This window comes from Lycium barbarum, chromosome 2 (genome assembly GCF_019175385.1).
Source record: "Lycium barbarum isolate Lr01 chromosome 2, ASM1917538v2, whole genome shotgun sequence".
Taxonomy (NCBI): Eukaryota; Viridiplantae; Streptophyta; class Magnoliopsida; order Solanales; family Solanaceae; genus Lycium; species Lycium barbarum.
Genome location: NC_083338.1, coordinates 23006161 through 23023333, shown reverse-complemented (window position 1 = coordinate 23023333; position 17173 = coordinate 23006161). Strand labels below are relative to the sequence as shown.

Here is a 17173-nt window from a genome sequence, read left to right as displayed (position 1 = left end):
TCTACTAGACATGCTCTTGTATTATAGACCGGGTAACCTAAGGCTTTGATACCAACTTATCACAGCTCATTTTGGCATAAGTCATGCGGGCACTTACCTCTCCCACCTCGGTAAGCGAACCCTTAACCCAACTATAATTAAGACATAAATAATTAAATCAAGCAACAGAATAGAATAAATATGTAGGTCTCATGATAATATATATTGTAGGATAGTGCGAAATAAAAATAATGCCCCAGGGTCTAGTCTGAGTAATACAGGAGTATCTAAAAGGGAAATAATACAAGTCTGGAATAATAATACATAAAGTGTCTATGTCTCTGGATAGAAATATGACATAATGATAGAGAACTCTTCAAGGTAGCAAACGACCATGCTCACCTTGGAAACTCGAAGAAAATGCTAAAGCGACTATCAGCCACGTGTAATGGAAGCAGATCCAACCTGATACTCTGCAGTCATAAAGGAATATAGCAAGTGCAGGTCAGTACAAAACAACAGTACTGGTAGGCATCATCGGCCGACTAAGTATAGCTTTCACAATTTAGATAATAAAGCAGACAGGCAGACAACCAGCAAGTATAAATCGAATCTAACTACATGTTATTGGCTAAGTAAAGCATCTAATCCCAAATGTGTCAAGTCTGAATATATCAAGTTTGAATCCAATATCACAAGTACAACACCAAAACATCTCAAAATCAAGTCATAATGCAATCCAATGAAATACAATAGTGTATGAATGCAATGCGAAAGTTTTAACATAAGCATGAGGGATTCGCAGATCTTCCAGACGTAGAGCGTGCAGGGTTTGCAATGCCATGCAAATGTTGTGTACACATGTACTCCGGACGGAAATATCGACATCTCGATAGCACAACCCAATGTGACTCGTGAAGTCTAAGTGCCACATGTCCCGGATCTTTACCCACGAGGGGTTCTCACTGGCACTACTGTGGGGGACCTGCGGAGTCCATACACTCACTCAATCAATGATTCTGGAACTAACATCGGATATCGACCTATTACGTCACTAAAGTAAAAGCCGAGCCCAACTCATCACACTGTTTCATCAAGTATCATCAGTATCTCAACAGTGCATCATGAAAATGAGAGTGCATACAATGCATGTATCAACATTAATAATCATGCTTAATATCACAAGTACCAACAATAGGCACGTCAACAATATATCTGAATCACAAATACCAACAGTGGGTACGCCAACAATATAACTGAATCACAAGTACCAACAGTGGGTACGCCAACAATATCATAATCAAGATGATAAAACAGAATCCAATATCTATCAACAACTCATGGCATCAAGCCAGCACAATAGAACAACAATCACAACACAACGGGGTGGCTAGCCCCAAACATACAATAGGGCCCAACCTAAGGCAATATCCAACCCAACTTCATACCCGGAGGTTCACATGCTGTCTCCGATAATATAATCTAAATATGTGTTTTGTTATACGAAGTCTCACCAAGGATAAGCCATAACCTACCTGGACGGCCGAACCGCAAACACCAACAACTCACTCCTCTGTCTTGCCCTTCCGCCGAGCCTCAAAACCAAAGTAGTCTAGGCATATTCGAAATCTAGATTAGAAACCATGAAGAATGATACTAATATTGCTACTATTCAATTCCAAAGTAGTCTAACCCTAGAAATTGGGAAAACGGGGCCCACAAGGGCAAAATGGGAAATTCGAAAGCAAAACATCAAATTAAGATCTAGGTAATCATAACCCAATCACTAATTACTGATTTGACTAAAGGATAGGACTAATTTCTGATTTCAAACAAAACCCCCAAAATTGGGTCTAAACCCTAACTCTTTGATTCAAGAATTCAACGCTAATAATGGAAGATATATGATTAATAGATTTAGATTCATCAAAATCTAGCATAAATCCCATCAATTTCATCATTAATAAGCCTAGAGTAAAGTTCATCAAAACCCAGTTCCATCTTCCATTACTAAAGGATTATTAAAGGAAAGAGGGAATCCATGATGATTAGGATTAACGGAATAGTAAAAGGGATTAGCGAGATTTACCTCTAAGACTTTTTTCCAAATATCTCCAAGAACAGTCCCTAAGACTTTAATTTCGAGATGACAAAAAATGATAGACTAAGGGCTTATTTAAAACACACTTAATAAAATAACAGGCCAATTACCGCCACGATGATAACGGGGCTGTCATGCCTTATTTTTAATGGATTAAAACTAGTTCACAACTTATGACTCTGTTTCCTCTGGTTTTGCAAATTTTCAGAGTCGCCACCTAATTTTAGGAAATATTAGGAAATCATTTTTAAAAAAAAGTAAACTCCATCTTTTAGTCTTTGAAACCTGTGAGATTCTAGATAAGTGTTTTATTTACCCCGAGGGGAAGGTGTTAAGCATCCTTAGAGCCTATCCGAAGACAGTCTTTAAACTTAGCTTAATTAATACTAGAGGGGGATAATCTAATTATTTCTTATTTATTATCACCTATTTAAAGAATTGCGGAAAAGAAACTACTCTCTCAAAACTACTCGTGTAAAAAAGGGGGTTTTAAGGTAATTGTAACTATGTGAGTAAATGCATATATATAAAGAAAGTAGTTAATGCTAATGTGTGCATGAGAAAAATATGTATGACATTTGTTTTATCTAGGGTAGTATGTATAATATAGAATAATATATATATATATATATATATATATATATATATATATTATAAGAAAATAACGTATATGCGTGATATGTATATCATGGGTAACTAAAAAAAAAAATTATTGATGACATGATAGTACCATATAGATGCATATATTTAAAGACGACCAAGGGAATTGACGGAAATAAGGTAGAATAGAAATGGTACGTGTTAAAAATAATAGTGTGTAGGTATACTCATTGTAAAGGAAAGTAATTAATTCGAGTTGTAAAATTGTATGTACATAAGGACAGTATATATAATGTAGAGTATGAAAATATATATTTTTTATGAGAAAATAATATATACATGAAGTATATTTATCGTATGTAAAAATAGTATAGAGAATTATACTTTTAGAAATAGCCATGGAAAATATAATAATATGTATAAGTACCGTGATATATATATAAGGACACGCATAGTGTAAAGATGATTGGATGATTTAAAAAAAAAAGGATAGTATATATATGTATATAAAAAAAATAGAGTATGTACCTTGTAATTCTCGTAAAATAACTTTGGTCACTATACTTTAGCCCTAATATAAAGTTCTTAATTAAACTCAAAGAATCTGACCTGCTCCATAAGTTAGCTTTAAATAGAAAATGATTACCCATGAAATATGGATCTTACCCTTTTGAAACCCCTATTTAGATAGTTAATTTTTGTTAAAACGGATTTAAATAGATAGCTATTTAGATAGCTAATCTGACCTTATCTATTCGTTAGAAAATGTTTACAACCTGTGAAATACGCAAAGTTAAAGGAACGTTTGTCACTTCTTTATCCTAAGCTATCCTTAAACCAAGATTTATATCTAAGGAAAAGTGGCCAACGACAAGGTTCGGCCATTCACGAGATCACAAACAAGCAAGAAACAAAATACTACAAGCACAAACCCATAAAAGATGTTAGTCAAAGGGTGCGAATAACATATAGTAATAAAAAAGATATAAATTTTTTAGGGAGGAAGAGGGACGTGGATTCTTTTGACGCGAAAGTAGGGGACGGCTAGACACGAGCAAATAAATCTGCTGCTAACTGCTCCTATGACCTGGGCAGAATTAGAGTTGAGCCACAACTCCAACAAACTCCCATGGTGTTCATGTAAAAAGAAAGAAAAGAAAAGGATTAGAGTTACAATCCCAATAATCATAGATGGAAATAATTAACATCAAATGCTATACGTTGTAATTAAAATAAGGCACAAAAATACTAATTATTTCCATAATCTAGTTAAATCATAAGAAGATCTCCCACGTCAAAAAATCTAGTATGTGGTCTCAAAAAAATTAGCTCGCAAACATTTAAACCATGATCACATCCAAAGCCTTCTTTTATGTTTTAAAGTTTCACAAATCTAAATAGCAATTTAGTACACACTAGCATGAGAACACAACTGGACCCAACCCTCATGATTAAATCAAAAGGAGTGAAACAGCCAGTCACATCACGAGCTTACTAGCAGATTAACTCTTGACTCAAACTGATCATGAAGCATAATCTCGATAATTTAATAAGCAACGTTTCAGAAGGTCATAGTTGAACGAAACACAAAAGCTGGAAGGGACAGTAAAGAAGGTAACACTACATGCTTTAGTAAATTGGTTAAACTAACTTAAGCTATGGCAAAAGTAGAGTAACCTGTTCATTTACACTTTTCACACAAGAAGGAGAAAACAGAGTTCAACTTTTGTTTTGAAAATATGACACAAACAGCTACCAAATTCAATGTTCTAGTTAATCACCCTCAAACCTTTTCAGATCCCTAATGAAAGTGTTCACAAATAAGGATACACAATCAAACAATAATTCATAAAGCCTCAAACCTTAATCAAACCACATGAGAGTAGTACAGCTTCATACATAGTTAACTCCTTTTAAGCATAACTAGCACATGAAATAAGTTTTAACAAGTTCGAAGATTACGAGAGGTAAAACAACCATTCCTCAGCATTTATGAAAACACAATCAGCTAACTTGATTTAAGCACTCTTAAGATCAATACAAGGCACAACAACTCAATAAACTCATCATCTTCACTTAATTGAAAAGAGAACACACAAACGAACTCTTGAATGAATACAACTACAACACCTCGCGTGAACCACAGTGTGTGTAAGTGTACGGCCAAAGACTCGATAGAAAGTGTAATGACATTATAAGGAAAGCAGTAACAAATAGTGTTTTCTCAAACAAATAAGGAGCACAAGTTTGGCTTTGGCTCGCGTCCTTTCAAATATAGCAATGTAGCAACTCATAAATAACAGGTGATAAAATATAAATAAAAAAAAAACATCCCTCAAGCATCTACTTCTTAAACTTAGTCTGCTAAAGTCAAAACCTAAGACTTGCCTCCCCAGCAGAGTCGCCATTCTGTCATGCCCTATTTTTAACGGATTAAAACTAGTTCACAACTTATGACTATGTTTCCTCTGGTTTTGCAAATTTTCAGAGTCGCCACCTAATTTTAGGAAATATTAGGAAACCATTTAAAAAAAAGTAAACTCCATTTTTTAGTCTTTGAAACCTGTGAGATTCTAGGTACGGGTTTTATTTACCCCAGAGGGGAAGGTGTTAAGCATCCCTCAGAGCCTATCCGAAGACAGTCTTTAAACTTAGCTTAATTAATATTAGAGGGGGATTATCTAATTATTTCTTATTTATTATCACCTATTTAAAGAATTGCGGAAAACAAACTACTCTCTCAAAATTATTTGTATAAAAAAAGGGGTTTTAAGGTAATTGTAACTATGTGAGTAAATGCATATATATAAAGTAAGTGGTTAATGCTAATGTGTGCATGAGAAAAATATGTATGACATTTGTTTTATCTATAGTATGTATAATATAGAATAAGAGGATATATATATATATATATATATATATATATATATAAGAAAATAACGTATATACGTGATATGTATATCATGGGTAACTAAAAAAAAGTTATTGATGACATGATAGTATTATATAGATGCATATATGGAAAGATGACGAAGGGAATTGACGGAAATAAGATAGTATAGGTATGGTACGTGTTAAAAATAATAGTGTGTAGGTATACTCATTGTAAAGGAAAGTAATTAATTCGAGTTGTAAAATTGTATGTACTAGGGATGTAAATTGTTTACAAAAAGAGTACATGTGTATTTTCTGAAGAAAGGTATAAATATGATTATTATCTATAAGGACAGTATATATAATGTAGAGTATGAAAATATATATTTTTTATGAGAAAATAATATATACATGAAGTATGTTTATCGTATATAAAAATAGTATAGAGAGTTATACTTTTAGAAATAGCCATGGAAAATATAATAATATGTATAAGTACCGTGATATATATATATATAAGGACACGCATAGTGTAAAGATGATTGGATGATTTTTTTTTAAAAAAAGATAGTATATATATGTATATAAAATAAAATAGAGTATGTACCTTGTAGCTCTCGTAAAATAACTTTGGCCACTATACTTGAGCCCTAATATAAAGTTCTTAATTAAGCTCAAAGAATCTGACCTGCTCCATATGTTAGCATTAAATAAAAAATGATTGCCCATGAAATATGCATCTTACCCTTTTGAAACCCCTATTTAGATAGCTAATTTTTGTTAAAATTCATTTTAATAGAAACATTAGTTAACTTTTAAAGAAAAGAAAAAATCAGCCTTATCTATTAGTTAGAAAATGTTTACAACCTGTGAAATACGCAAAGTTAAAGGGACATTTGTCACTTCTTTATCCTAAGCTATCCTTAAACCAAGATTTATATCTAAGGAAAAGTGGCCAATGACAAGGCTCGGCCATTCACGAGTTCACAAACAAGCAAGAAACAAAATACTACAAGTACAAACCCATAAAAGATGTTAGTCAAAAGGTGCGAATAACATATAGTAATACAAAAGATATAAAATTTTAAGGGAGGAAGAGAGACGTGGATTCTTTTGACGCGAAAGTAGGGAAGGCTAGACACGAGCAAATAAATCTGCTGCTGACTGCTCCTATGACCTGAGCAGAATTAGAGTTGAGCCACAACTCCAACAAACTCCCATGGTGTTCATGTAAAAAGAAAGAAAAGAAAAGGATTAGAGTTACTTCCTACCTTTTTTTGTCAAGGAATCTTTATTTTCGTTGGCTTCTGCAGTGGGCAAGCCAATCTAATTAGATGCTGCTACTATTTATAAGAGCAGGCCAAACTGTGCAAGAGTGAAAGTGCAGGTGGATTTGCTTGCAGATTTGCCTAAGTATGTGTGGATGGAGATTGAAGATGATGTAACAAAGGTTGTCAGGTCGATCAAAGTTAATATTCAATATGATTATTTACCAAAGTATTGCACAAAGTGCTTGTTGAAAAGTCACTCCAATGATGAATGTTGGGTGTTGCATCCACAACTGGTTGAAAATGAGTTGGCAGATAATGGAGTAGTGTCACAGAACAAAGGAAAGGCTGCAGCCGGTATAGATGACCCTGGAACTAGTAAACAAGGGCAGTTCCAACAAGGGAGATATAGAAGATATAGGGGGTGGAAAAAACCAATGCAAAAATTTTTACCAAAGGTGTTATCAAGTGGTACTGTGGTAACCTACCCTGGAAACAAGGGGTTGTATAAGAACAATGTGAATCCAACTAGGAGAGATGATGGAACCAAAGATGTTAAGGTATCAAACAAATTTGAGATACTTAACAATGGAGTACAGGATGTTGATGTGAATAGGCTCAGTGATAATCAGGAGGAGAATGTCACTGAGGAAGATGTGGTTATACAAGAAGGGGTTGCAGCTGCATTAGATGGCAAAAAGATGCAGAATAAGGTACATAATGGTGTGAAGGTTCTGGAAAAGGGAGAAGGTTATGGCAATGAAGCTATAAAGGACCATAGTGGTGATAATCATAATCACACTATACGTGATATTGCCAGAATACAACAGCCTAATGATGATCCTGAACAAAAAGGCATTCATAGTTCACTGATGGATGATAATGAACTCTTTCTGCAGATTACAAAGGCTGATGGTTCAGAGAAGTCTCAGGATTGTCATCAACAAGAGAATATTGAACTACCTGCAGATGTCCAAAAATCGGTAATGAAATATGGAAGGGTTGATGAAGATGATCAGCAATTGGGAACTAAATATAATACTAGTAAGGATGTAGAGGAAGTCCATCAGCAAAGGAATGATAACAGGATTCAGGATGGGGATAAGGCCTCTAATATTTCTTTGATACAGTCTGAATGTAATCAAACAGGTGAGATGTTTTTGAATGATGGTTGTGTTGAGAGGATGCAAGATATGACTGGTTCCATGGATCATGAGAGGTCTACTCAGGCAATAGTGTTGAAGGATATTCATGATGAAGAGGTACATAGCTCTAACTGCAACTTGCAGTTGGTTAGTTATTATCTTGACAAAGTTGCAGATGCAGAACACCAGAATTTAGCTTTGGCTATAATTCCTGACATTAGAGATATGCAGCCTCTGAATGTTGATGTAAGGATATCACCAAACAAAGCTTTACATTAGGTAGTCTCTCACAAGTTACAGGAGGTAACTGATAAGTTGAATTTGATCAATAATCAAAAGGAAGATGCTGATTGTACTGCTATTGATCTGAAAAAACAGCAGATGTGTGTAGAGGCAGGTGTATCTCCAAAATCACAAAGCAAAGGGTTCAAAAAAGAAAGAAAGCAAAACACTGAGGTTCCACAAATTGTGAGGTATTCAACAAGGAGTAACATTAAGAAATCTGTTAAATTATTGTTAAGACTTTATTCTGGAACATTAGATCAGTGAAGTCACAACAAGAATTTCATAGAGTTCAAATGTTAAATAAGCATCATAAGTTCTTTTTGATAGCTTTGATGGAACCTTTTCAGCATCAAAGACAAATTCAGCAATATAGAAGGAAACTTGGAATGCCTTATGCTAATTCCAACTGTAATGGAAAAATCTGGTTCTTTGTGCAACACAATGTTGATGTTGAGGTTTTATTAGATACTGAGCAATCTATTACTGTCAAGTTGAATTTTCAAGATTTCAATAAAGATATGGTGGTTACAATGGTGTATGCTAAATGCTCAGAAGTTGAGAGACTGCAGTTGTGGGACAGTTTATATCTCTTGACTAGCAATATGGCATCTCCTTGGATGGTGGGTGGTGATTTTAATGTTATAATGAATGAAGAAGAAAAAATAGGAGGTTTACCAGTTTTGCCACATGAATATGAGGATTTTGCCTTTTGTTTGAATTCATGTGAGTTGTATGAGATGCCTTTCAAAGGGAGTCCTTTCACCTGGTGGAATGGAAGGGCTGCTAATGACTGCATTTTTAAAAGATTGGACAGCATTGTACACAATGATATGTTTCAGAATTGATTTGGACATTTAGAGGTAGAGCATTTGTCAAGGACTGGTTCTGATCATGCATCACTACTGGTATCATGTGGAGATCAAGTGCAAAAATTTGTAAAACCATTCAGGTTTCTCAAATTCTGGGTGGAACATGATACTTTTCTTGATTTGGTTAAGCAACAATGGGAAACAACTTTATCAGATGATGTATTTCTGTCATTTAAACTCAAGATGAAGAAATTGAAAACAGCTTTAAGTACATGGAGTAAGGCTACTTTTGGTGACATTTTTAAACAACTTGTTATTAGAGAAGAAATAGTTAAGATTAAGGAGCAGTTGTTTGAGGCAGATCCATCTGAAGAAAATAGAATGGTCATGCAGAGGGCACAAGCATAACTCAAGTTGTATCTTCATTATGAGGAGGAATTCTGGAGACAAAAGGCCAGGATAGATTGTTTTTCTGAAGGTGATAAGAACACTAGATATTTCCATAGCCTGGTAAAAGGTAGAAGAAAAAGAACTCACATTAGAAGGATTAAAGATGATGCTGGTAACTGGCTTGAGGATGTTGATAGTGTTGCTGCTCAAGCTGTCAACTTTTTCCAGAAGCAGTTTACTCATGAAGAGGTGAGAGAAGATTCTCCAATATTTAATCATATTCCAGAGCTGATAAGGGAGGAGGATAATTTAATACTTGCTGAACTGCCTACTATGGAGGAAGTACAGATGGCTATATTTGAGTTACATGGGGATAGTGCTTGTGGTCCTGATGGACTTTCTGGTATATTCTATCAGAAGTGTTGGGAGGTGATAAAGTTTGATGTATACAAGATTGTATACATCAAATGATCATGGATACTCTTAAGGAATATGAGAAAGTGTCTGGACAGCTGATAAATAAGGGGAAAATTTCATTTTATATGTTCAGCAAAGTATCACATGAGTTAAGCCAGCAGGTTGCAACAGCAACAGGATTTGTGAGAGGTCAATTTCCTTTTACATATCTTGGAGTACCAATCACTCTTGCCAGGAAAAGGAAGGTGGATTACACTGCATTATTGAAGAATGTCAAAGACAGGTTACAAACATGGAAAGGCAAGCTACTGTCTTATGGAGGAAAAGTAGTGTTGATTACAAGTGTGCTTCAAAGTATTCCCATTCATGTGTTATCTGCTATAAGGCCTCCTAAATGTGTTCTAAAGGAATTACACAGAATATTTGATAAATTCTTTTGGAATAATAAGGAAGAAGGTAAATGCAGACACTGGGCAGCTTGGCTTAACATGTGCATTCCCAAGAATGAAGGAGGTTTGGGCTTCAGGTCTATCTATGACGCATCTAAAGCTTTATGTGCTAAACTATGGTGGAAGTTTAGAACCACTAGTTCTCTCTGGGCTAATTTTATGTGGAATAAATACTGTAAAAAACAAATTCCTCAGGTGGTACAATGGAAGGGAGGATCCCAAGTCTAGAAGATGATGTTGAAAGCTAGGGATAATATAGAACAGGAAATCTGGTGGGAGCCTAAGATTGGAAGCTCAAACATTTGGTTTGATAATTGGACTAAACTAGGTGCTCTTAGTTATGTGGTTCCACAGTCCTGGCAAATCAATGAGCAGGCTAAAGATGTTTCTGAACTTATGACAGATGAAAGATGGAATATCAGCAAACTCATGCAGCTTTTTCCTGAAGATATTGTGCAGCATATAATACAGGACATTGACATTAAATATGCATCAAATGAATGGGATAGACCTTGGTGGATGATGACAAGTTCAGGCAAATTTACAGTAAGTAGTGCATGGCAGCTACTGAGGAAAAAAGCTAATGTAACTGTGCCATTTCAGAATATGTGGATCAAAGGTGTGCCTTTTAAAATTTCATTCTTCCTGTGGAGGTTGTGGAAGTTTAAAGTCCCAATTGATGAGGTGGTGGCAAGTATTGGAATTCCTTTAGTTTCAAAGTGTTGTTGCTGTCATAATGCTCAGATGGAGACAATGAATCATCTATTTCTGTGTGGAGATTTGGCTACAAAGGTATGGAGATACTTCAATATGGGGGCTGGTTTGAATATGAATTGTATTTAGGTAAAACATGCTATAAGAAGTTGGTGGGAAGCAAAATGACACTTCAAAATGAAATCCATATTTAAAGCAGTGCCTGCTTTTGTTGTGTGGCAAATATGGAAGCGGAGAAACAATAGGCTTCATGGTGGTACAATGAATCTGAATAGAGTGCTATATGATATAAACATGAATATTCATATGTTGTGTAAAATTCAGTTTCCTGGGCTGAATATTCAAACTACATGGCAGCATATTGTTCAGTTCTTTGAAGAATATAAGCCTACTGTTATATGCAGACTTATTAAATGGAGGAGACCTGCATCTGGTGTTTTCAAGTGTAATACTGATGGAGCTGCTAAAGGAAACCCAGGTCCAAGTTCTGCAGCTTTTTGTATAAGAAATGATGTGGGAGAATTGGTGTATGCAGCTGCAAAAACTTTGACAGATGGAACAAATATTGTGGCTGAGGCTGAGGCTATTAGGATGGGAATGAGGTATTGTGTGGAAAAGTAGCTTTTCCCATTGATCATAGAGACTGATTCCATGTCTATGAAGATGATTTTAAAGGAAGAATGGAAGGTCCCTTGGAGCATCTCAATGCTGGTGGATGATATCAAGAGAATGATGGAGGATCAAACAGTAGCTGTGGAGCATATACATAGAGAAGGCAATGGGCTGGCAGATTTTTTAACTAACTTGGTTTTTTATTTTGCAGGTACACTTCAGTTTCATAGTTTTCAAGAATTACCAAGTAAAGCCAAGAGGATTCTGAACATAGACAAGAGAGAAATCCCAAATTTGAGAATAAGGACCATCGAAGATAAAGCACCAGACTGACAGCAGAATTGCCACTACTGTGATCACAGTTTGCCACAGATTGTGAGCAACAACAACAACAACAACAACCCAGTGAAATCCCACATCGTGGGGTCTGGGAAGGGTAGAATGTACGCAGACCTTACTCCTACCAAGGTAGGATGGCTGTTTCCGAGAGACCCTCGGCTCAATAGGTGGTATCAGTGTGCTATGCATGCTCATTCCTTAATATAAATGGTGTGATGCTCATGATATGGATAGTAGGCTGTACTTAGAGGATGGTTTCATGTAAAGGATTAAGCTAGGGGCAGGTATTAAATTGAAAGAGATGCATCAGATTCAAATGCTGCAAAAATTAGTAGGTGCTTGCTACATATGTCCAGGTACAATTCACTTTAATAGTTTCCATGAGTTACCAAGTAAAACTAGGAGGATATTGAACATAGTGAAGGCTGGAATTCCAATTTGAGAATAAGAACACAAGATAAAGCTACAGACTGAAGATCGGGCATATAAAAGAGCCATTTCCAATATGCAGACTGAAGCATAGACTGATGCAGCATCTGTGTTTAAGGTGATATTAGTGTGTTCATCATGCTCATTCCTTAATATGGATGTTACAACATTCCATGATATGCTTAATGCTGCTTTGGTAATGGTACAAGTTTGAGAGTGGCCTAGATCATATACAGCAGAAGATGCCCACAGATGAACACAATTATATTCAAGACTGCCTAAAGAATGATTCACATGATTTGAAACATTCCACCTGTGAGACTTTGAAGGTGTGATAGGTGTTATCAAGTCAAGGCCCTTGGATTTATAGTTGTCACTAATCTGCTACATTCTCCTTCTATATTTTCTTTTCCACTTGCTGTTTTTCCATATATTTTTGCTGTTTTTCTTTCTTTGATCAATCACTTTTGGATTGATCACCCTTTTCTTTTTGTTGTTTCTTCTCTTTGATCAATCACTTTTGGATTGATATGTACATAATTTTCTTTTCAATAAAATTTCCACCTTTCTGGTGGCTTTAAAAAAAAAATCATAGATGGAAATAATTAACATCAAATGCTATACGTTGTAATTAAAATAAGGCACAAAAATACTAATTATTTCCAGAATCTAGTTAAATCATAAGAAGATCTCCTATGTCAAAAAATCTAGTATGTGGTCTCAAAAAAATTAGCTCACAAACATTTAAACCATGATCACATCCAAAGCCTTCTTTTATGTTTTAAAGTTTCACCAGTCTTAAACACAAATCTAAATAGCAATTTAGTACACACTAGCATGAGAAAACAACTGGAACCAACCCTCATGATTAAATCAAAAGGAGTGAAACAGCCAGTCACATCACGAGCTTACTAGCAGATTAACTCTTGACTCAAACTGATCATGAAGCATAATATCGATAATTTAATAAGCAACGTTTCAGAAGGTCATAGTTGAACGAAACACAAAAGCTGGAAGGGACAGTAAAAAAGGTAACACTACATGCTTTAGTAAATTGGTTAAACCAACTTAAGCTATGGCAAAAGTAGAGTAACCTGTTCATTTACACTTTTCACACAAGAAGGAGAAAACAGAGTTCAACTTTTGTTCTGAAAATATGACACAAACAGCTACCAAATTCAATGTTCTAGTTAATCACCCTCAAACCTTTTCAGATCCCGTATGAAAGTGTTCACAAATAAGGATACACAATCAAACAATAATTATAAAGCCTCAAACCTTAATCAAACCACATGAGAGTAGTACAGCTTCATACTAGTTAACTCCTTTTAAGCATAACTAGCACATGAAATAAGTTTTAACAAGTTCGAAGATTACGAGAGGTAAAACAACCATTCCTCATCATTTATGAAAAAACAATCAGCTAACTTGATTTAAGCACTCTTAAGATCAATACAAGGCACAACAACTCAATAAACTCATCATCTTCACTTAATTGAAAAGAGAACACACAAACGAACTCTTGAATGAATACAACTACTACTCCTAGATTTGTTCAAAAGGATTACTAATCTTTTCTTTCAACTAGAGGAGCTACACACCAACAGCTATCTACTTATCTCTAACCATAGATCAATTAGATCTCAGATATTAAACTTTTTTTTTTTTTGATTCATACTCACTGCCAGACTACTAGCATGAGACTTTAATTTTTTTTTTAAAAAAATCTCAGCCGCACTTAAGCCAACCTTAGGGAGGAACCTTGACAACTTACTGTTGAAAACTACATATCATACCTCAAAAAACAAATAGGTACAGCCATGATTACTAGACTCTCAATATTTATAAGTTAGCGAGCTAAGTAATCTTGAGCATTCCCAGCATTACAACTTAACCAAACATCCTCATTTTTTAAACAGTTAGACGACAAATACATACTCTTAAGCATTTCAGCTACTTTAGGGGAGATAGTTCAAGAGCAGATCCAAGTCACAGCTGGGTTTGACTTATGACAATTTTATACTTCAATTTATCTCATGCATTCTCAAAAGAGTAAACAGTCTCAAGTTCAATAATACAGAACTATTTTCTTCTTCTTTTTATTATAGCAAATCACTTATTTATCGTAACAAGCCCAGAGTCTATGTTAGCCTTTTATAAACCGACTCATAAAAAATAGAGGCAAAATAACCGATTTGTGCATACACTTAGCAGAGACTTGTGTAAAACGTCGAAAATACTCAAATGATTATATCTTAATTCTGCAAACCGAAACGAAATGAGAGACGAAGGTGTTTACATGTTTGATATAAATTGTTCCAAATTCACACCAAAACCTTATTGCTACCTTCTAACATAACACAATATCAATTTAAGATAAGTTTTCCACAAACTTAAGTAGTGCACGACCATTTTACTATCCTGCCCATTTGTTAGTTTCAGAAGAAAAGACGCAATAGTAACTTAGTCTCGAATACATCCCTCAGCAGTTTTGGATTTTTTTTTTTTTAAATTTTAGCAAGAAGCCAGTTCAGTTTGTAAAACAAAGCTTATAAAAAGATATAGTACATCATGTTATCTCCTATACTTTTTAAAGAAAAAACAGCCTAAGTTCTCACAAATCTTTGCAAATTTTGCCTTTAGACAAGTTCGAACACCAAGATAGTTACTATATTCTAGTACTGATGTTTCATTCACACAAGCAAATCGACAAGCAAACAATTTTTAGATTTTTTTTTTAAACCAGTAATTTTTCCCAACCAAAACAGTAACTTTTTAACCCAAAAACAGTAGCTATTTTAGTTAAAAAATAGTAGCTTTCTTTTTATATCAAAACAATAACTTTTCCTTAAAAATAATAACTTTTTCTCTCGAACAAAACATCACCCTCTTATTTGATCAAACTTAATAACCTTTTCTTTTCAGTTATAAGGCATCATATATTCACATATAGGTTTCTAGACAAAGTCACGACATAACAGTCCTTAAGAGTATTTGAAGAGAGAAGATATACAAAAGCGATAAACTTACTTCAACAACTAGAAGTTTCAATTAATGGAAATTTATACAAGTCAGTGGTTTCCTTCCTAAACGCCCTTAGTCTTTATTAGCCTTTCACATGCTGACGTTCAGGATGGCTCATCTGCTTTTATTTTTTTTTATTTTTTTTTTACGAAAACAGACCCAAAAATGTACAGAACTCAAAAAATGAACCAGCCCAGATAATCAAATGACTACATGTTAATTCTGTAAACCGAGAATGAAACGAGGAGAAGTTTTCATATATGTCTAGATTCCAACTCACAATATACTTAACAAGAATTATCCCATCACCTTAAACATGATAACATTACAAATTTCTATGGGAAAAGAAGTAGAACTGTCTTTTTTTTAAAAAAATATTTACTTGATCATACGAGAACATAACGACAAAGGGAATACCAAATCTGCATAGAAGCTCCTATTACACTCTCACAAACCAGTAGTTTCCCTTGTTAAATTCATGGTTTCTATAGGTCATTTTTTTTTCACTGATTTATGTTAGAAACAGGAACGTCACGGACTAAAAAAATGACTGAAACATAGAGTTAGCCAAGCGACGAGGTTAAACACATATTCGACGAAATTAGTCGCCTTACACTAATTTACAACAAACGAAGAGAGAACACATTCCAGCCAGCCAAACCAAGTAAACGACGAGAAATACTTGAACGACTACATTTCTACTTCTTATAAAATGAAAGACGAAGAGAGGACGAGCGTGATTACCTTCTCCGTGACAGCGAACTGAGGCTATTATCGTCGTTGAGTCTCGGAATCCGCTTGAAGTGGTCTTTGTTCAGTCGAGAACTAAAAGAAGGGATTTCGACAATTAAAACATAGAGTGACAATCGAAACTTAGAGTAAAAAATAAGATTTTTCTGAGAATCCAAGTTTTTAGCCAAGGGAATTTTATGAGGGAAAACATGAAAAATAACAGGGATTTTTTGTGGTTGTTCCACCTCCCCTAAAACAGCCCATGGAGGCTGGTATTTATAGCTAATGTCTTAGGCGTTTCAATAGCTAGTTTATGTGTCTTTTGCCTTGGAATTTCGGATTGAAGGGAGGGAAAATTCAGAGATTTCAAAAAGATGAAATGATGAAGAAAAAGTGACGGATTCTCACCTTTTTCAGAGGTGAAGTGAAAGGAAAGAGCTGTTGGGGCCAAAAATCCGAAAGTTTTCTCAGCAAACCGAGCTCTGAAGATGGGGTGAGGCTGTTATCCATCGAATCATCCTTGTATTGACAAGATTCTCACATTTTCCCTCTTTGGAAGTTGAACTAGCTAGTTTTCAGAGCATTAATGGCTCTATAATCTCGTAGAGAGGGTGAGGGGACTGAAGAGACGTGATGGCGGTGGCGTCAAGGATGGCTTTTGTACGCTGGTCCATCGATGGAACCGACGGTGATGGGAGATGGCGTCGTTTGGTTAGGGTTGTTCGTTTGAAGAGGAGTGTAGGGATTTGGTTAGGGCTGTTAGGTTCTGATTAGAGTAGAAAGAGTTAGGGGTTTTAATTTAGATGTTGGGCCGGGTAGGTGGATATTGGGCTGAGGGGTTATGGGCTACTGATTTTTGTTAAGGGGAGAAGGGAATTGACCCAATATTATGGGTAGATGATTTAATTTCTAATCCCTTTTTACTTCAATCAATTAATTAAAATATGCTTCTTTGTCCTAATCAATTCCCACAAAATGTATACTTATATAAATTGCAAATCCGAGC

At 35.1% G+C, this 17173-nt stretch overlaps 1 protein-coding gene across 7 annotated transcripts in view; it reads right to left on the bottom strand.

Annotated features, from left to right (window-relative positions):
- LOC132626352 (uncharacterized) overlaps positions 1 to 16922 on the bottom strand; it is a 43852-nt gene extending 26930 nt beyond the window's left edge. For 6 of the 7 annotated variants that reach the window (XM_060341193.1, XM_060341188.1, XM_060341190.1 and 3 more), the window contains exons 1-4: positions 16576 to 16922; positions 16180 to 16260; positions 1515 to 1591; positions 382 to 452 (exon numbers count right to left, since the gene is read on the bottom strand). The gene's annotated coding sequence lies outside the window, so the exon portion shown is untranslated. The remainder of the gene's footprint in view (positions 1 to 381; positions 453 to 1514; positions 1592 to 16179; positions 16261 to 16575) is intronic. The other variant, XM_060341192.1, reaches the window with a different exon arrangement.
- Between the last annotated feature and the right edge of the window lie 251 nt (positions 16923 to 17173).